At 36.9% G+C, this 22,396-nt stretch overlaps 1 protein-coding gene across 2 annotated transcripts in view; it reads right to left on the minus strand.

Moving 5' to 3' along the window:
- Positions 1-22,396, minus strand: part of GFOD1 (Gfo/Idh/MocA-like oxidoreductase domain containing 1) — a 152,234-nt gene that overhangs the window by 48,005 nt on the left and 81,833 nt on the right. The window contains exon 1 of one of the 2 annotated variants that reach the window (XM_007487928.3): positions 9,400-11,878. The exons of the other annotated variant lie outside the window; for it this stretch is intronic. The gene's annotated coding sequence lies outside the window, so the exon portion shown is untranslated. Of the gene's footprint in view, positions 1-9,399; positions 11,879-22,396 lie in introns of those variants that run through there. 2 annotated transcript variants of the gene reach the window in all.

Here is a 22,396-nt window from a genome sequence, read left to right on the forward strand (position 1 = left end):
ATCCTGTGATGGACAAATCAAGAAACAGGACTAGGGAAATTTGAGTGTCTAACTGCCATTCCTGCCCCACCTCACCCCTCCAAAATGATGGATGCTTATCTTTATCCCAGGATTATAGATTTAGGATTGGATTCCATCTGAAAAGAAGTAATTCTGTATTCTAAAGGCATTTGGGGCAGTGCATCATTCTATCACTGAATCAGGCCATCACAGCTGGATCCACTCAGCTCACTGTGTTTCTGCTAGATATGAACAACTATTTCTGTCTCCTGGTCTGGGTTAACACCAGCTGGAATTGCTTCCTGAGCACAAACACTCAAAGATAGGAACAAGGAATGACATTTAGGAGTCCTACTGGACACCAACTGAGTTCTTTTTCTGAGCCCATCTCTAAGCTCTATTCACAATAACTCCATGGACACAAGTTAATTCTATTCATTCCTCTTAATCCTAGAAACACTAATCAGTCCAAGTTACAGGAACAATGTGTTTAAAAAGGAGAAAGGTGTCATTGTTTCTAAGGGTGAGCTTCTTTTTTTTAATAGTCAAATGGATTATTTCAGACTCTTACTAAGAGCTATGTGTGCTCCTGATTGCTTTCCCATAAGTTTTTTATCCATATATATATCTATATAGATATAGATATAGATATAGATATATATATAGAGAGAGCTTGTAGTCATTTCTTCATAAGGATGATCTTTTTTAAAAGGAGAGGTTTCCTGATGTCTAAAGGAATAAAGTTTCCTCATTCCAATACCTGAGTGGAAAGTAGAGTCATTTCCACAGAAATAAATGAAAAAGGGAATGATTGAAGAATATTTGTTGGAATATGTGGGCTGATTATTATGGAGTTTAATTCAAATCAACAAATATTTAAGAAGCACCCACTTCATGCAAAGATTTCTACTAGGACCAAGGGATACAAAATTAAAAACAAAACAAGGTTGCTTTCTGCTCTATGGGCACTTATGATTTCATAAGGGACTGAGGCTAGAAGAAAATACACACAGAGAGAATTATAATATGATAAAATTGCATAAGAAAAGTTCAAAAAAGTGGAATGAGATTTGAGGGGGGAGATATCCACTGTACTTGGGCAATGGAATGTCCAGAGAAAAGGAGATTTCTAGGCTGCATCTTGAAAAATATCAAAGACTTTAGCAGATAAAGATGTTGAGAGAGAATACTCTAGAAATTTGAGATCGTGTGTATAAAAAGTATGTAAATAGAAGAGGGCAAGATGAAATCAAAGTAGTCAGGTTTGGCTCATACATAGACTCAGTGAAGGGAAGAAATAGGTGAGTTTGAAGAGTGTGAAATGCATTGGAATTTGATTTTGAAGAACCATATATGACAGATTTTGAAGCTTTTATTTTATTTGGTAATCATTTGGGGAACACTGAAGACTCTGAACAACTTGATAAGATCAAAGTGAAGGATGGTACACTTAGAATGAAAATAGAAATAAAATATAGGGAACAGATGACTAAGCATGAATATAGCAAAAAGAAATCTGAGAGGCATAGAAGGCTATGTGAATCATCGACAAAATCCTGTTTGCTGGTATCCTACATGAGTCTGGAATGCATTAAAAGAATTAAGTAACTTTGTCTTAATATTGAATAAGACCCAACTGAAGAATTGTGTTAGTTTCCATTTCTGAACTTTAAAGGGTATAAAAGGTCAGAATTTGGGAAACATGGGGAGAAAATTCAGGCTGGTGATTTGAATTCAGTGATGTAACTAGGAAATAAAGTGCTCAATTTCTAGTGCTAACCTTGGAAGAAATGTCTTAATCCAAAATCTCTAAGTCATCTCCTTCATTGATGCTCCTCACTCCCAAGTGTGGGATGACAGTTCTCTTGTCACCAAGGCATTTATGCTGATGAGCTAATACTTTCCAAATGCTTTGAAGAGCCAATGAGTATAAGAATGATAAGTACATATGGGGTACAGTTTCCCCATCCCAGAAGAAAATGGGTAATATTTCTGCTACTGTCCTTTTACTAAACAGTGGGTCTTTGGAGCAGCTTATGGGAAAATGAATGAAGAGTTGTCTTTTCCTCTGGACCTCAGCTTCCTGTACCTCCACTAAGAAATGTCTCTGTTTCATAGCCACTCTCTCAGAAAAGCAATAGCACTTCTATGGAAAGGCCATAGGACTTAGCACCAGATGGGACCATCAGAATCATCTGGGCCCATTTCTCATGGCACAATTGAAGAAAATGAATTATAGAGAGGGGGAAGTGATTTATCCGAGTCCATAGAGATTATTATTAAGGGAGAGAAGTTTTTTTCACACTTAAGGCCTGATTTAAACTGACAGTCTTGATACCATACATAAATAACATGCTGTCTCTAGTTTATCACAGTAAATCAGAAAAACAAAAAAAGGCTGCTTAGAAAAATATATCTTTTTTTTGTCCTTCCCTATGCTAATGTATCAAGTAAAGTCCAAGGCCAGATTAAAAACAAATTTCTTGACCATTAAAACTACACTTAGGCACATTGAAGACATCTGTGTTGGAGGCATCACAAAAGGATGAACAGGCTCAAAGATGATGCTCATACCAAAAACAAAGCACAACCTCAAATGTGGGCACACACACAACACACCCTTAAAACAAAACAAAAACTAAGACATCAGCATCTACCAACATAGGCTTGCTTCTTAAGTTCCAAAAATCGTTATAAACTAAGATAGGAAAGGAAACTCTCACTTGGGAAAAGAGTGTAGGCATCAAATATCTCTGATTAAATTTTGCTATCTCAGATAGATTAGAAATGAGCATAAATATAAAAAACCAGGAGCCATTCCATACCTGATCAACATAAAATTTAAAAAGTTTTCAAAATACTATCAAAGTTTCATGTTTAGTCCTCTCTGTTCTACTATGTATATAGAAGCTCATTTTAAATGATGTTTATCAAGTTCAGAATTTTAAAAAATAATAAATGCACTGCACAATTTTCTACTTTAAGAAAATCATATTATAACAAAAAACCCATTGGGCAAAAAAAAAAAACCAATGCTGATGTTATTTTCTTTGCTATTAAAAAAGAAATACCAACAAGCATTCAAAAGCTTGCTCCAAACCACTAGGGAAATAAAAAGTAAAACAATAATGAGATTTCACTGCACACTCAACAAATTGCAAAAAATAGAAATAGTTAATGTTGGAAAGACTACGAAAGGCACTCTCCCTTTTTGATCAAAAACTATTGGGGAAAAATAGGAATTGGTCTGACAGAAATTTTGCTTATACCAATATCTTTTTTTTTTAAGTATTAAATCTCGCTGATCCATATTTTATTATTTTATAGATTGCATAAATCAAAGGCATATCTGTTGGAAGAGTTCCTCTCTCATATGCTTAAATCAATATCTTAAACCATATCCCATAACAAATTCAAAATGGAAAATGAAGTCTAAATATTAAAGATCATACCACAAAAAAGAAAAAAAAACAACTAGAAGGATCACAGATCTTTCACAGCTATAAGTAGGAGATGAATTCTTAACCAAAAAATAGAGGCAATTACAAAAGATAAAACATTATTTTGTTTATATAAAATTAGAAAGCTTTTGCACAAAGTTTATGTATCTAGAATAAGAAGGGAAGTGGTTGATTGAATGGTTAAAAAAATATCTTTGATTAAAGAAGATCAGGGTGATTAGACTACTGACAAAAATTATAAGACCAAAAGCTATTCCCCCATAGATAAGTAGTCAAAGGATATGAAAAAACAGCTCTCAAAAGAACTGAAAGTTAATAACAATTATATGAAAAAAATCTCTAATAAGAAGACTGCAAATCAAAACAACCTTGAGGTTCTCTCTCATGCCAAGAAAATTAACAAAGATGACAAAAGATGAGAATAGTATATATATATATATGAATGAGAGAGAGATTCTACTGCATTTGCCCCAAGCAGGTTGCTGATTAAAAAAAAAAAAAGCCCTGTAAAAACCAAAATATTTATAGCAGCACTATTTGTAGTAGAAAAAATAAATTGGAAATAAAGTAGATGTAAATGGAAAGAACCACCAAAAAAAAGAAGAAAATAAATGTTAAAAAGCTAAACCCTGAAAAAAGAAATATAAGAAGACATCTCTTTCCCCCTATTCCTCTGCTGAGGCAGGGGAGAGTCCATGGATGTAGAACATTATACATAATGTCAGATTTTTAAAATTTTATTGATCACTTTTGCTCAAAAAATTTCTTCTTTTAAGAAAAATACTGTTTTAGAGATGACTCTATGGGAAGAAGAAAGGGAGAATTAAAGGGAAATCTAGACAATATAAAATAAAAGATATCAATAAATGTATTTTTAATTTAAAATTATTTAAAAATAAGTTTTTGAGAATCATTTATACCTAGAGGTATATTACCTAGAGGATATTCACAATGAAAATAGGAGAACAGAACAGGTAACTTTTCATAGACAATTTTCTATAATAGATCATATCAGAAACAGTCTTTCAACTGAGAGAGACACAGAGGTTATAAGATGCTTCTAAGCTTGCTGTTTACTTATTTTAAGAAGTATTTGACCTGGTAGGACAAAAATGAAGTCCTAAAGGCTCCCCAAAGAGGCAATGTGAGTAAGTTACTTAATCTCCCTGAATGTCAGCTTCCTCATTTGTAAAATTGAAAGGTTTGGTCAAACTCTGAGGTCTTTTTCTGTTCTGGGTTGGCAAGCCTATGATCCATGCATACATCAAAATCATAGACAAGAATATGAAGATAGCATCATCATTCAGTCATCTTCTAAGTAGTGACATCAAGCAAGGTATTAAAAGCTCTGGAAAGAAGGTAAGTCAGTCACACTGAGATGAAAGACATAATGGATAATCTAATATATTGGTACTACCTAGAATCGAAAAAAAAAATAGAGGAAGAATGGATAGGATAAAAGTTCTTTGAAAATCCTATGAGAAAACATGGACAAAATCTTATTGAAGAAAAACATATGTGGATTCCAATCTCTGTAAGTCAGGAGCACCTATACCAATGAAACCAAAGAGCTACCAAAAAGTACCCTTTTTGCTCTACTGAGACAGATGCTTTTAAAACAACAACAAATAACACAGTTCTTCAATTGTATGACAATGAATTTGATATTTACTGGAGAAAGCTGCCCTGTAATCTTTCTCATATTTTTATTAAGGATTATCTTGATACATGTAAAGATCATTCTCATAAAGATTTCTTAATAGAAAAAAATAGGCATGGGTTGATAGTTATAGATGTCTTCTTGATCTTTTTTTAATAATTAACTTTCATAGGGGAAGTTGTTTCTGATTTCTATATTTTTTAGTATTATCTCACTCTTGAAATTCCCTCATAATTACCTATAGAAATGCTATACCCTCCCAGATTAATAGGAAATATTTATATTATACTTTAAGGTTTGCAAATTCCTATTTTAAAAAAAAAACGACTTACCCTTCTGTCCTAGAATCCATACTAAGTATCAGTTCCAAGGCAAAAAAGTGGTAAGAACTAAGAAATTGGGGTTAAGTGACTTGCCCAGGATCACACAGCTGGAAAGTGTCTGAGGTCACATTTGAGCCCAGGGTCTCCTATCTACAGGTCTAGTTCTCTATCCAGTCACCTAGCTGCTTCTATTAAGCCTATTTTTACAAATGAGGAAGTGGAGACAGACAGAGGTTAAGTGACTTGCACAGGATCACACAGCTAATTAATGTCTAAGGCAAGATTTAAATTGCCATGTTCTCCAGGTCAGGTGTTCTTGTCAGCTAGCAGTTGTATATTAGCTCCTTTGGGAAGAGACTTTTTTTTTCTTTTGCCTCAGTATCACCACCTACCACAGTGCTTTGCACTCTTAAAGGTGCTAAATAAGTGTCTGTCAAATGAATGACTAAATGAATGAAAAGCAAAACTAGATTAAGATGTCACAAAGCAGAATTATCACTGCTGAATTCACTTTCCAGTAGACCAGGTAGGGGAAGCTAGATAGCTCAGGGGATAGAGTGCCAGGCCTAAAGAATGGAGGTCCTGGATTCAAACACTTCTAGCTATTTGACCCTGAGCAAGTTGCTTAACTTTGCCTAGTCCTTACTGCTTTTCTGTCTTGGAACTGATAGCTAGTATCAATTCTAAGCCAGAAGGTAAGGATTTTTAAAAAGAGAGAGAGAGATAAGGATAAGTTTTTGGTGTTGAAAGTACTGAAAATCCCCTTGGTGAATATAATACAAAAACAATGGAATGGAGAGGTTCCTGGACATTTCAAAGCATGGGTAAATTAAGAAAGCTCTATATAGTATAGGGTAGGCCCATTCTTGCCCCCTACCCACTGAATTATGGGATCACGATATTTTTTAGAGCTAGAAGAAACCTCAAAGATCATCTAGTCTTTAGTCCCTTCCTTTTATAAATGAGGAAACTGAGAACTTATGGAACTTGCTTGGGGCCACACAGCCAAGTGGCAGAGATTAGACTAAGATGCAAAATTTTTTCATAACTCTTTACTAAAGAAGGAGCATGGGTAGTGAAAAAATAGTAAATTTGGAATCAGAGAACCCAAGTTTGAATGCTACCTTGGAGAACTTCCTACCCACATAACTTGGGCCTAGTCATGTTAACCTCTTTAAGCCTCAGTTTCCCAATCTGAAAAATGAAGAACAAATGGCTCTGACCTGTGAGACTCAAATGACTCAAATCCTCAAAGGAGGATTTTTGTGAACCTGCTTGGTACACAGAAATGGCTATATGAATGTCATTATTAAGATTTTCACAGATTCATGTTGTGTTCCTAAAACCCATTCAAAATTAGATCTTGGAAGAAGTCACAGTGCCTCTTCTGATGAATGTCCAACATTGGTCAGTTTTATTCATTAATTCCCAGAGGTCTTTGTGGTCCCAAATAAGATTTGAAATGGGGAAGAAGCTGGAATAGCATTCCAAGTCTTTTAGGGCTTGATTTTATTCTCTTTAACATCTGAGTGTGTGGGAGAGGTTTTCATCTTTCCATTTTCTCTCTGCTTCATTTCCCCACTCTCTTTTTTCCCTTTCTGTTTTGCTCTCAGCTCTCCTTCTGCCTGGTATCACATAAGGGTAGTTTGAGAAATGTAGGACTGTGAGAGTGAAAGAAGGAATAGGACATTTCCTTTTCTGATCTCCCCTACAATCCACCTTAAGCCTTAGTCCCAGATAAACTTTGGCATAAAGGAACCACTTGGGAGAGATGAGGGTGAGAGGAATTTGGAGGCTAGGCTGTTTAGTGACTCAGCCCTTTAGTCCATTTTCTCTATTCTTCTTGCCTTCCTCCCCCTCCTCTCCCCCCCCAAAAAAAGCAGTATACTTGTTCATTCTCCAAAGAACAGCCTTCTTCAGCTGTTCAGGGAATGTTTTGTTCTCTTAACTGGGTTATTTTGGGGCTGTGTGTGAGGGGGGAGGGGGAGAGAAAGATGAAGGAGAGACAGGGTGGGAGACAGGGTAGGGTTAGAAATAACTCTGACATGTTCTCTGAACAGAGAACCAGTAAAGCACAGACATCTGGTCCAAGTATTATGCTGACTCCAGGGACGTCACTATAAACCCACTAATGCTAATTGCTTTCTCATCTGCTACCATTTCTATAGGAAATAAAATGCCTCTCTGGCTAATGGAAAATCAAATACACTTTTGCTGTTTCTTTGCAATTTTGTGGAAGAGCTCTTCTTGCCCCCTCCAAAAGTCTTTTTTTTTTATTTTTTTAAAACCCTTATCTTCTGTCTTAGAATTAATACTGTGCATTGGATTCCAAGGCAGAAGAATGGTAAGGGCTAGGCTATGGGAGGCAAGTGACTTGTCCAGGGTCACACAGCTAGACAGTATCAGAGAACACATTTGAACCTAGGACCTATCATCTCTAGGCCTGACTCTCAATCCACTGAGATACCTAGCTGCCCATCCTCCTACCTTCCACTAAAGTCTTTCAAAGAATATCATCTTTTATGAAGTCTACTCTGAAGATGGACAACATTGTGCCAAAGATGCCTTTGTCTTTGGTCAGAATTTGAGAACATCTTAGTTTTTCTTCAGCTGTTTAGAGGGAGAGAAAAGGTTGCAAAATAAAGAAATGGAAAAAATAAGAGGTCTGTTTGCCTACAAGTTTGGTTTTTTTCCCTTCACTGAAGTCCCACTCTCAAACCTCATCATGGCAACGGATGTGACTGAGTTTTTGAAAACTATATCAACAGAAAAAAAGAACTGGCAGGTCCTACCAAGCTGACAAAGTTTTCAAGAGGATAGACTTGGAAATTGCTATATATGACCTAAGGATCAGCTTAGCTATATTCTCAGAGGCTCATTACTAAAAAAGACTGACCTAGAGTAATAAATATTTTGACTGGTAATAATAATAATAATAGCATTTATATGGTGCTTTAAACTTTGCAAAGTACTTTAGAAATATTCATCTCATTTTATCTTTATAACAGTCCTGGGAGATAGGTGCTCTTATCCTTGTTTTATGGATAAAGAAACTGAGGTAGGCAGAGGCTATTACAAAGCTGGATTAAAAGAAAATTTTTTTACAAGATTTCATTTGTTAACTATGATACATGTTGCATAAGGCCTGTTCAGTTCCCATTGAGACTATAATACTTTGTAGCAAATACATGGTTTTCAAAACAACAAGAAAACCAAACTGGAGTAAAATACCTTCACTGAAAATGACTCAAAGAACATCTATAACTGACCATGCATTAATTATATTTTAGGCCTGAAAAAAAAACATGGTATCAAAAATTTCTTTGGGAGTAGGTAGCAGCAAACATTCCTAATACCATTAACTAAAGATTATACTGGGTACAATCCTAACAACGCAAAGAAATAAACAGGATACTTTTCTTTACACACAATTCTCACTGCAAGTCATTTAGAAAAGATTTCTCTTTCTGAGCCTCAGTTTCCCCTTCTGCAAAATAGGAATAATAATGCTCACAACTGTGTATTGCAAAAGATTTCTTGTTTAAAAAAAAAAAGTTGATTTAACCAAATGCAAGGATTGTGTTTATTATCTAAAAATGGCTTTCTCAAATGAAGAGTACTATATATTTGTGCTATTTGTGCTATTTGTTCAACATGAACCGTGATGAAATAAAGGTTGCCTCTGACTTTACCCAAACAGAGATCAATAGCTGCCAGAGGGATTCCCAGGTCAGCTTCTGAAAGACGGAAGCCTTTGGCTTTGTTCCCAGAGAATCTATCCGCCTACTATGACACACAAGAAATACACCCTTCCCGACCAAACATTGCAGGAGAAAATTCGAGAAGCCCTGAGCCCAGTGAGGAGGGCAGTCTCCAACCTCTCTGCACAGGGGCAGCTTTTCAGCTGGCATCCGCCCTCCAGCTCAGAAGCAAGTCTGATCATAACATGACTCACTGTGACCTTGGGCACAGCAGCAGCAGACAAAGGTTAATTCCCTTTCCTTCTCGGGGCAGGATGCCGTTCCAATTGTTTCACTTAGCCTAATTAAATTTTCCGCACAATATGGCAAGTGCCTTATCTCAGTCAGTGAGGCAAAAGCCTCCGTGTGGTTCCTCCCGTTGTTTTAAAGTGGGTGGTTGGCGTTTAAGGCGATTGAAAGAATTCTGCTCAGAAACAATGTTAATCGCAGAAAGGATGTTGTTTTCATAGCAGCCCCAAAGGCAGCTGGCATGGAGCCGGTTCAGTGAAGATTTATTTCTCCCAGAGAGGTTTGCTCATGTAGCGAGCCCACAAAGGACACAGTAGCCATGCAAACTAGTACAGGTGTGTGAAGATCAGAGCCTGAGGAACTCGGCCAATAGGTCTGCGAGAAATCAGGCCACAAACCCCTGCAAGTTTTAGAAAAAAACATGGAAAATAACATTTTGGAGACACGATTTCTTTGGCTTCTTCATTCTCACTACTATCAAGAGCAAGACGGTATACAGGAAAAAGCAATCGATTTGGAATCCTAGATGGGGCCATCCATTCAATCGGCCTTGTAGAAAGATTGAGAAAGATCCTTAGACATATTCTAGTCCAACTCCCTCACTTTATGGATGCCAAAAGAAGTGTCTTTGTATCCTCAATGACAATCCCCATTTCACACATGATCAGCAGAAAATATTTGTTACAATGAATTACAATTATAATTAATTAAATTAATTTATGTGCTAAATTAATAAATATAAAATATGTAAAAATTTAATTTAATTTAATTTAATTAATGGAGGTAGGTGAATGAGGAAAGATCTGATTTTGAATCCTGATTCAGGCACTTACCAGTTTTGTGACTCTCAATAAGTCATCTGACCTCTCTGTGGCCTCAGTTTCCTCATCTATAAAAAATAGATAAAATAGCACCTACCTCAAAAGGTTGGTGTGAGTCTTCTCTGAGATGATATTTGTACAGTGCTTTGCAAATTTAAAAGCATCATAGAATTGCCAGTTATTATGATTATTTTAATACTATCCATGAGGATTATAAAAAGCTGACCTCAGAGTCAAGAAGATCTGAGTTCAAAACTGACTTCTGCCATATATTAGTTTGTATGACCCTCAGCAAATCACTTAATCTCTCAATACCACAAGTAGCTATCTAAGACTCTAAGCTCAGGGAAGGTATTTATTTATGTATAGTGGTAGAGGGAGTTCTTTACCTTTTCCCTACACTGGTGAAATTATAGGTCTGGTCAAATATATATGTACCTATTTGTGCATGTATGTGTGTAAGTACATGATAAATATACAATTTACAAATAATTTTCCTCACAACACCCTTATGAGGACAGTAGGTCACATACTAGATTTTTAAATGTTTAAAATCTTAATACCTTCTGGAAGGAGCTAGGTAGTACAGTGGATTAGAGTACCTGGCCTGGAGTTAGAAGGACCTAGGTTCAGATATGACCTTGGACACTTCCTAGATGTGTATGACCCTGCATGAGTCACTTAACTTTGTTTGCCTAGCCCTTGCTCTCCTGTCTTAGAACTGATACTGAGACAGAAGTTAATAATTTTAAAATAACATAAAATAAAATCTAACTCATTCACATGTGGAGCTCTAAATTTCAATCCCAAACCAAACTGTCAGTTGATGTGGGTTCTTATTTGAAATGTAGGATCTCTGTTATCTTGGGCATATTACTTAAAAATTCTCTGGACTTCAGTTTTGTCATCCATAAAATGAGTTTTGGACTAGATAATCCCTAAGGTTCTTCTTATGTCTAAATATAAAGGATCTAGGAACTGCCTTCTTTTTTTAGCAACACTATGTAAAGAGAGGGGCTGGTAAGGAGATTTTTTTTTAATTTGGATGGATTTCTATGGATAAAATTAATATATGTTTATAGTCAGGTATGTTATCAGCAGAATTAAGAAAAATGGTCAGATATTCAACACAAAAACCAAAGCTAATAATAATGGAATACAGGTAATAACCTGGGAAAACAAGACACCAACACCTACCTTAAAACAAAGTTTTGGGATACACTACCTACTTAGAATCCAAGTATGGGTATGAAATTGCTGTCTAGCTCTTGCTCTGTTTTTCCCAGTGGGAAGAGGAAAACTCCCATACAGCTAGATGGGCCATTCCAGTCCTTTGGCTTCAGCACATTCTTTACAACCTTTGGCATTTTCTGACATGTGGACTGGGAACTTCAACCACAGGTGGCCCATTTGGCTTGGTATAGACAAGAAAGGGTTTTAAATTTCCGGAACACTGGAAAGGGTAGGAATTTGAGAGGAAACAAGAGAACAATTTCTAAGATCTGAAATCTAAGTAATAGACCTATACAGGATACACTAATATAGGCCCTTCCCTCTTTGGAATCCAAGGAGGAAAAGGAGAAAAAAAAATTTTTAAGAGACATTATTCATAATCTTGGCATTGAAAGCTAGTCCCCCTACTGCCCTTCCCCTCCCTCCTTCATTCTCTACTCCCCCCTCTCCACTAGGCAACTCTATTAAGCCAAATCCCAAAGAAAGCAATAGTGGTTTTTGAGTGATTAGGGTAGTAGAATGGTAAGGAGACAATAGGAGGAAAGAATTTCAAATAATGGTGAATTTTTATAAGCTATTAAGATGAAGTATAAGTAATGTCAACTCACCCCCCCCCCCAAAAGACCAATTGAATTGTTTTTAATTTCTAATTTAAAAAAGAAAAAGCACTAAGGCCTGGCCCTGCAAATAGGAAATTGCACCATGTGGATTATTTAAGACTTCAGGATGTGCCAAGGACCCTGGCTGGAATTTGCTTTCATTGTTATGTGGAATGGTTAAATTTTTAGTTAAAGGAAGAGAGAAAGAAAAAAAAAGACTAGGGAAGGGAACTTTAGGGTTAGAAAAAAGATGGGCAGAGCCCAGCTGTGGAAATGGTCCTTCCAGAAGGACTGACTCAATTATAACTCTTGTTGTTGCCTTCAGTCCTGCCTTCCTCCCTAATGTGCAAAAACAAACAAACAAAAAATCAGCAGCCTAATGTAATCCAGTTTTAATATGAAACCTGCTTCCTCCAGATGTTGGGCCAAAGAAACACAGTTGGCTGCTCCATACACAGAGAAAAGAACTTTCCTTTTTCTCTCATCAGGAAGGTGGCTACCTTCCAACAAGTAAAGGTTCCCAGAAGACCCCATCTTGGGTGAATTGTCATCTCAGTCCACAGAATGGTAATTAAGGTATATCACTGGTAGATGAGCAAGCTTCCAGGAAATAGAAACAATTAGCAATGGAGACATCAGTGAGGCATCATCATCATTTTCAAGATAATCATCATAATAAGATTTATATAATGCTTTAAGGTTTACAATGCATGTGTTGAAAAGAACTTTGGATTTAGAGTCTGAAGACTAGAGTTTGAGTTTGGAGTTTCTTTCACTTACTAGATAAATAACTGGGCAAATAATTTTTGGGGATCTTGGTTTCTTCTGTAAAATGGAAAAATAATGACTAACATTTATTATTAAATGAGATAATTTATAAAAGCACTTTGCAGAGTTTAAAAGTGCCTTCATATGTTAATTAATTTGATCTCACCTAAGAGAGGAGCTATTATCTCCACTTTGAAAAAACTGAAGCTCAGAGAGATTAAGTGACTTCCCCAGGATCACATAGCCATTTAAAGCAAGATTTTTAAAAAATTCCTTACCATCTGTTTTAGAATCAATGCTAAGTATCATTCTAAGTCTGAAGATCAGTAAAGCCTAGGCAACTGGGGTTATATGACTTGCCCAGGGTCACACAACTAGGAAGTGTCTGAGGCCAAATTTGAAACCAGTTTCTCTCAACTCCAGGCCTGGCACTATGCCACCAAGCTGCCCCTTAATGTAATATTGAAACAAATTATTCTTAATAATAATTATATTCCATGAGTGAATATAAACACACATTCCTTTTTTTGAATTTTTTTTCTTTTTGAAAGCACAGTGCATATAATATGCTCAAGCTTGAAGTGGTTGAGATGAATGTGGATTTTCTGTGCAGCTTTGTAGAAAAAGCAACAATTTCAAGTTTATTCTGGAGAAACCAAAAATAGTGTCATTCTGCATAAATGTGGATTGTGGGGATTTGAATTTAAGGAGAGAAAAAGAAGTACATTCATGTCTATGACCCAAAAGAACTCATTTGAGTGACTGACAGAGAAAGGAAGATGGTGCAATTGCCTCATGCTATTGACTCCAAGTGTCAATCACTCATATTTACATAATCATTTGAACCCAATTTCCTCTAAATGTCTAGCAAACTTCAAAGTATATTTCAGCTAAAGCAGGAAATGACCAAGTCAGCATTCTGAAATTCAGGCAATAGAGTAAATGGGTTATTGCTGAAGATGGGAAAAAAGTGTTGCGGGAAAGGATCCTGGGATCTAGAGAACCCCACCCATCCTCAGGCTGGCATCAATCAGTTAAGGACCCTAATCACTAAATCAAAGAGATGCTGCAGTCAAAATAAGTTAGAGGCCCAAAGATATAAGGAAAGGTTAATAAAACAGAAGTCACTCAAAATAAACAAAAATAAAATTTTGGGTAAAGTAAACTAAAGCAAAACTCAGAAGCTTCACTTGTCTGACTGCTGCTGCTGTTGGTAAAAGTAATAATGGAGTTTCAAGATGAAGCCTAAACTTGAGGCATTCAAAGCCAACACACAGCAGAGCCCAACTTGGTTGTATGAGTTAATTTTTGCTGGGAAAAGAGAGGATACCAGAGATCTTTGAAGCAGAGATTAAGAAGAGCTCACAATAACCCTCTCTGGATGACCTGGGACTATGTGAGGACAGCCTTGGAACCCAGAAGCTCAGGCAAGATTTGAATGAGATGATTTTCTTTTCCAGCTTTATATTGTGTTATCATGGTTCAGTTGTTTCAGTTGTGTCTGATTTTGCACAAACCCATTTGGGATTTTCTTTAGCAAAGATACTGAAGTCATTTACCATTTTCTTCCTTATCTCATTTTACTGATGAAGAACTGAGGCAGACAGAGTTAAGTGACTTGCCAAGGGTCACCCGGCTAGTAAGTATCTGAGGCCAAATTTGAACTCAGGAAGATGAGTCTTCCTGACACCAGGACTGGGTACTCTATCCACTGTGCCACCTAGCTGCTGGACATTTTGACATCCCAGGAAAGTATTTTTATTAATCTGACATCTTCAGTCAATGGGAAGGATATCCCCCAAATATCTTACTGGAATCTGCCCAGCATCTCAGGACTCCTCAGACTTAAGAATCAAAGCAACCATGGGTCTTTTCTTCCCATAGACTCCCTCTCCAGCCCCCACCCCCACCCCTGCCCTGTCTCCCACACCTGAGCTATCAATCCAAGGCTACATGTCATTTCTTTAACCACCCTTTGAAATCTTGACAAATTTCTAACTGCCAGATAAGATTTAATGAACTGCAAAGACACTTTAGAGTAGTTCTCAAGCCCCACCCCACCTGGTAACACCCATGACACATCTATGTTTTCAGGTCAAATTTTATTGCCTCTGGTTCATATGACAAAGCAACTGTAACAGTTGGATTGTTCTCCTTGTGTTGTACTGCTCATCCAAAGCCTTCTATTACACAGATGGTAAACAAGAAGCCCAAAGAGAAGGAAGAACCCTTTAAAAAATAACATCTACTAAGTCAATGGCTAGGGACTTTCTTGCTCAACACACCCACTCAACAGTCTCCTCCCCAATGCTAGTCACTTCCATAAACTTTTCCCTAGAATTTCCTCACTCAAACCTCAAAGGCAACTTGTATCCTCCATTTCCTGTCCAAAAAATATTTTTATGGGGTCAGTTGGCTACTGTGTGCTACTGCTCATTTGACTGGAACAAACTACACTTCTTAAAATTACTTGAGAGAAAAAGTAAGAAGAGGTGGTGGTGAAGGAAGAGGAGAGCTTGAAGGTATGACAGGATCTCAGAAAGATCTAGTCCATTCCCTCTTTTATGGATGATGAGACTGAGGTTCAAGGAGTAACCTGACCAAAGATCATATTGTCCTTTAGGAAGAGAGTCAAGACTGGAACCCAACCCAAGTCTTCTCATTTCTACTCTAGTGCTTTTTGCACTCTATTATAATATCTTATGGACCAATTAATCTTCCTATAGTCTGGCATTATGGGAATGTAACCTTTCTGATCAACAGAGGTAGGTAGAGTCAACACTGCCTCATGCCTGTTTGATGGCTGACTTTTTCTACTGTCATGACCAAATATGAGCACCAGCCAAAAGCAGACTGTAGTGTAGTAAATAATCAACATGAGTTCTCCACTCCAAAGGAGAAAAAAAAGAAAAAAAGCTAGTCCAAAAGGCCAAAAAAATCCATTCTGATAAAGGGTATCCAGATGGGAATAAAGGGCATTCAGAAAACTAAGGGACACAGAGTCCCTGAGTAACTCTCACTATATCCCCTACCCTTATCTCAAGGTAAGTCAAGAATGAGCTGAACTGGAAGGAATGTCCAGATATTCTTTGGCTAAAATGTGAGAAAGTCACTAACCTTGCACCTTCACTCAGGAAAGTAGCAGCACTAGGTGTGCTGAGGGATTGTGGGTTGTCACCTAATGCACGACCATCACAACAGTGCTAGGAAGACAGGAAGGAAAGAAGGAAGGACAGAAGGAAGGAAGGAGGAGGGAGGGAGGGAAAGGCATACAAGATTAGAGAGGCTAGCCAGAACTAGTGACAATACCCATTCTATAATCTCTCCTTTTTCCTGATGTATATAAAGCCATGTGGCATCTTCCAAATTGTTCTCCAGGATTGTTGGATCAACTCACAACTCCATCAACAACACATTAGTGTCCCAAGTTTTCCATATACCCCTCAACACATGTCATTTTCCTTTTCTATCATATTAGCCAATCTGACTGATGTCAAGTAGTGCCTCAGAGTTGTTTTAACTTGCATTTCTCTAATCAACAGTGATTTAGAGCATTCTTTCACATGACTGTAGATACCTTTGATTTCTTCTTCTAAAAATTGTTCATATTCTTTGACCAGGGGAACTTAGGTGGAACAATAACAAAATGCCAAGCCTGAAGCCAGGAAGACTCTTCTTCCTGAGTTCAAATCTGGTCTCAGATGCTTAATAGCTGTGTGACCTTATATTGGCTTCAGTTTCCCCATATGTAAAATGAGCTGAAAAAGAAAATGGCAAACCACTCTAGTATCTTTTGCCAAGAAAATCCCATGTGAAGTCACAGAGTGACAGGACAAAAACAACTGAAAGTCATCCTTTGATAAATGTATCAATTGGGGAGTGACTTGTGTTGTTATTGAGTTGTATCCTAGTCTCCATTAACCCATGGTCCTTAACATCCATGAGGTTTTCTTGGAAAAAATATTAAAGTGGTTTGTCATTTCCTTCTCCAGTGGTTAAAACAAACAAAGGTAAAGTGTGGCCAGTGTCAAATAGCTATTAAATGTCTAAGGCTAGATTTGAACTCAGGTCCTCCTGACTCCAGGCCAAGTGCTTTATCTACTGAGATACTTCAATTCTCTATGTATTTAAGAAATGAAGCTTTTATCATAGAAACTTGTATTTTTTTTTCAGTTTCCTGCTTTCCATCTAATCTTTGCTGCATTGGTTTTTTATATAAAATTTTACCAATTTAATATAATTAATATTATCCATTTGTAATTCTCGTTCTCTTTCTCTCTCTCTCTCTCTCTCTCTCTCTCTCTCTCTCTCTCTCTCTCTCTCTCTCATAAATTCTTCCCTTAACCATATATCTGATAGGTAAAATATTCCATAATCCCCTAACTTATTTATGATATCACCCTTTATGTCTAAATCATATACTCATTTTGACCTTATCCCACAGGATGTTAAGGGCTTCTGAATTAATTGAGGTTTGCCATTTGGCTGTCAAGATAAGAAGAATTTATTTTTCTCCAAAATCTAAGTTGACATCCCCAGTGTATTTATGTAGTACTATGTTAGCTGCTCTGGGTGAACCCAAACAAGTCAGAGAGTCTAACCTTGTCTTTGAGATTTTAGGATTTAGATAATGAGAAAAGATAAATACACAGACTCTTAAAGATGGAAAAGATTATTAAAGGATCATCTAGTCCAATCCCACTTCAAACAAGGATTCCCTACACAACATCCTGAACAAGTAGCCATTCAGCTTTTACTTGAAGATTTTTACTGATGGTGAACTCACTACTTTCTGAACTGTTTAAAAAAAATTTTTTTTTTACTTATATTTCAAGTATCTTCTGAAGCCATGGCTTTTGAAAACTGTTAATTTTTCAGTGTCAGTGTCAACATCTCTGAAATTAGCTACAAATTAGGGCTTGATTTATTGTTTCATTGATCATCTGGATTCACAAAAGTGATGAAGAAAATGTAAATTATGAAGATAAACTTAAAATATGCATATTTTTTTCCCTGAAAGAGCCAATTGTTAAATATGTACCTGAACACAACTACTTATATTGAACAAAAAATCAGTCTCTGCTGCATTACTGCAACTTAATCATCCCAATTCAACCTCTGGAATTAAGAAGAACAAAGCTAATCCTTCTTCCATGAAATGTATAGGGAATAATACAAGGCAATATATAATAAGATTGGCAGGATATATAGTAGACTACAAATGCCATGATAATTCAGAGAACATGTGGGAAAATAGGGACACAAATACATTGTTGATGGTACTGTAAACTGATCCAGCCACTGTAAAAACAAATTTGGCATTATGCCCAGAGAGTTAAAAAACTGTATACACCTTAAACCTAATAATACTATTGCTGAATCTGTTTCCCCAGGAGATCGGGGAAAAAGAAACTATATGTTCCAAAATATTTACAGCAGCTTTCTTTGTAGGGCCAAAGAATTGGAAATCAAGGGGAGATCCATCAATTGGGGAATGACTGAACAAATTGTGTGATTGTGATAGAATACCACTGAGCCATATGAAATGATGAGCAGGTTAATTTTTTTTAATTGAAAAGGCCTACATGAAATAAAGAAAAGTAAAATGAGTAGGACCAAAAGAACATTATGTAGAACTACAGAATTCACATTTGAAGAATAACTTGTGAATGTCTACCTCCAGAGGAAAAAACTCATAAATAGAAGCTCAAAGCATAACTTACACACACACACACACACACACACACACACACACACACACACACACACACACACAGAGGAATTCAGAGAACAGAAGATTCAATGATGCCACTGTAAATTCTACATATTGAACTAAACCAACTAGCAATGGCTAAATTAGTTTTCCCCAGATATCTGGAGAACCAGGAAAATTCTGCTGAATAATGAAAAGATAGACCTGGATTAAGAAAAGAAAATGGATTGACTAACAGTTTTATCATTTATTAACCAGGCAATTCTGGGGAAATCATATAATCTCTCTGAAACGAAATTTCTTCATATATAAATAGAAATAAGAATGTTCATATCATCTACTTCATAAGGTCTTTGGGAGGAAAGTGTGTTGTGAACCTTAAATCATTAGAGAAGGGCTACTTCTTCTTGATCCTTCATTTTCAAAAAGGACCAATGCATGGATTAGATGAGAATTTTTTACTATATAAGAACTGTCTGATCACTGGTAAATTAATTGAGCACCTCTGAAGGATGCTCCTTAAGGTTACCAGGAAGCAAGATGTAATGTGGGACTTGGGGGAAAAAAAATCACCTATGTACTGAAGATCTCCATTTCTTCATCTGTAAAATGGAAATGGGTGGGAGGAGGGGGCTAGAATCTATGATATTGAATTTCCTTCAGTTCCCAAATTCAGTGATTCCATGATTCATTGGGTTCAAGTCAAAAGATCAGATTAAAAGACATAAAGTAGCCTCAAGATTCTTTAGAGTAAATCCATTTTTTTGAAGCAACCAAAGAGGTCATATAGTCCAACAAATATGGTAGTTAGTGGTCAGCCAAAGTTGCAAACATAGCTGATGCATTAACACAGGCTATTTCCAAGCTAGAAGCAAAAGTGTGTGAGTGCTGAATGGAAAGCACACCAACTCTCTGGTCACAGAAAAACTGGCAGCTGAATAACAGCCACAAGGTAGGAAATTTGCTGTGTTACCCACCTGGGCTTTCCTTCTTTATCAAGCAGATGTTCTCATTTTGCTTTTGTATACTATACAAAAAGACCACTTTGCAAACCTGTGGCCAGTAAATTCAATCTTTCCTTCTCTTCCAACCTTGTTCCTGCTACTTTTCTAGGTTTTTGAACCTAGAGGGCTAGATCACCAAGTCCAATTCCATCATTTTACTGAGAAGACTTCAGACCCAGACAACTAAAGGGAGTCAGTTGCTCAATTTCACACAGGTGGCTGGGATTCAAGCCAGGGTCCTCTGTTTCCAAAACCGGTCCTCATCTTGGGACTCTATGCTCTACTCAAAAAACCAGAACAGCCTTGTCTGTCCTGCCCCCCAGGTTCTGTCTGACCTGTTTTTCCTGCTACTAATCCCTCTTCAAAACCAGCTTCTCTGAGGGCCTTAATTTGATTAGTAAAGGCTCCAACTGGAACAAAAAGACTGTGGTTGAAATGGCACCTCCCACCACATGTGAGTCATCTACCCATCCCCTCCTGGTATTTTTAAGTAATCTTTCTCTTGTAGACTTCAGACTGTGAAGTTCTCAAAAATGGATGTGAGGGGCCAGGGGGTGGGTAGGAAGACTTAAAAACCTTGTGGTATCAACAGACCTCTGAATCATACTATCCCTCATCCTTCCTCTGAGTAAAGATCTCTATCCATTTCCTGTGCCAGTGTCTGGTCAGGGTTATTTTGACTACCATCCCTAAGGCATTACATATCAAATCAGGTGAATGGCTAACAGCATTGTGATATCTCAGCTTCTATATGGGACTGTGGCATGGGCTTACAGCAGATATGGTTCTTTGGCTTCCCCATCAATTCCATCCTGAGGACTTCAAAACCATAAGTAGCACTTGAAAGCACATTAATGTCAACCAAACCCTGTATCAGGCCCTAAAAGGAATATAAAGTACTCTAGGAGCTTGTAACCTAGTAAAATTATAAGATAACCAATAATACAAGGTAGTTTGTGAGGAGGAACCATTGTAACCCACAGTGACCTCTCCTCCAGTCTCCAGAAGCAATTGCTATCCCTGTAAGTCAGACTGGTCAGGAAGGAGGGAAGAAAATATATATTTATTAAAAGTCTACTCTGTGACAGACCCTGTACTAAGTGCTTTCCAAACATTATCTCATTTCTCCTCACAACATTCCTGGGAAGTACCAGTTGGTATAGATTTTTTTTTTAGGTTTAGGTTTATTTGTTTTTTTTTAACTCTTGAGGAAAATAAGGCAGAGAGATAGTTAAGTGATTTGCCTAGGGTCAAAGATAATTAGTGTCTGAAACCCACATTTGAACTCAGGTCTTCCTCACTGAAGTGAATGCTAAGGCACAATTACAGGAAATAGCACAAGAATTTTCTTTCTTTTTTAAAATGCAAATACATTATTCAATCTGGAAAGAAAAGAGGCAGGACAATGATTAAACAATCACTAAAGCCCTGGGTCAAAGGAATGTCTTCACAGGTACATAGTAAATAAAGTACTAAATAAAGTAAATAAAGTAAAAGAGACAAAGGTCATCCTCTACAGCATCTCTGAATAAAAAGGACAACATTATATGTCTAGATGACACTTTCTAGCTGTGTGGTTCTGGGCAAGTCACTTAATACAACTTGCCTCAGTTTTCTCATCTGTCAGATGAGCTGGGGAAGGAAATGGCAAACTACTCCAGGATCTTTATCAATAAAACCCCAAATGAGGTCACAAAGAGTTGGATATGACTGAAAAACAACTGAACAAAATAAATGTCAAGATCAGAAGTGTCTGGACATATTTCAAGAGGGTCTGTGACCCTGTTGTGAAAAAAACACCCCAACATCTTTATTTTCACTAACCTCTTTAGTGTTCCATTAATAATAGCAATAGTTCCGTAATAGTTCCATTATAAATGTAGGCAACAAATATTATTCTGGAAAAGAGTCAATATGTTTTACCAGACTGTCAAATGGGCCTAGGATGAAAAAAAAAAAGGTCTAAAGAACTCTGGCTCTTGATTGCAAAACTATTGAGAAGAGAATAGATAAAGGTGTATATAATCAATGGAGAAACCACCTATTAAACACCAATTGTGTGTGTCTGACACTATGTTAGGCTCTGAGAATAAACAAAATAAAAGCAAATGGTCTATGCCCTAAGGAAACTTGCATTTTTTGGGAGTGGAGGAGAGAGAAGGGGGGAGAGGTAAAAAAAAAAATATATATATATACACACACATAGGTATATAACAAAGAAATACAAAAATTTTTGGCAGAGGGAAGACTCTAGTAGTTGTTGGGGATCAAGAAAGAAAGGCTTAATATAGAAGAAGGTGGTGCTTGAGCTGAGATCTGAAAAGGGTGGGGGGGTGGATTTTGAGGGACAAAAGTAAAGAAAAAGCAAATTCCAGGCACTGAGGACATCAGTGGAAAGGCCAGGAAATGGAATGTCATGTGTGAGCAACAGGAGGAAGAGAAGTCCAACCAGACTGGCAGAATATGAGGAAGAGATTAATGGATATACCAAGGTTGGAAAGGTAGGTTAGGGCTAGCAACTCAGTTCGTCGCTAACATATGTATTATTCTTGTAATTTTGTCATTGTATTATTGTTGTTGTTGTCATTCTTGATAATAATGCATTTTAAGAATGCTAGCATCTTTAGCACTGCATTAATGGTAATGATAGCAATAACTAAAAGTAGTAGTAATTTTTTTTTAAACTGAGATGAGAAGTAGAGACTCCAAGACTAACCAACCTCCCCACCAACCAGTTCCCCAAAACTTGCTGACATCTGGGTACTCCATCCCACACGTGTGAGAAAAAAAAGCTTGTGAACTTTCCATTTGCACAGAGAGGGGCA

The sequence above is a fragment of the Monodelphis domestica genome, chromosome 3 (assembly GCF_027887165.1).
Source record: "Monodelphis domestica isolate mMonDom1 chromosome 3, mMonDom1.pri, whole genome shotgun sequence".
In the NCBI taxonomy this organism is placed as follows: Eukaryota; Metazoa; Chordata; class Mammalia; order Didelphimorphia; family Didelphidae; genus Monodelphis; species Monodelphis domestica.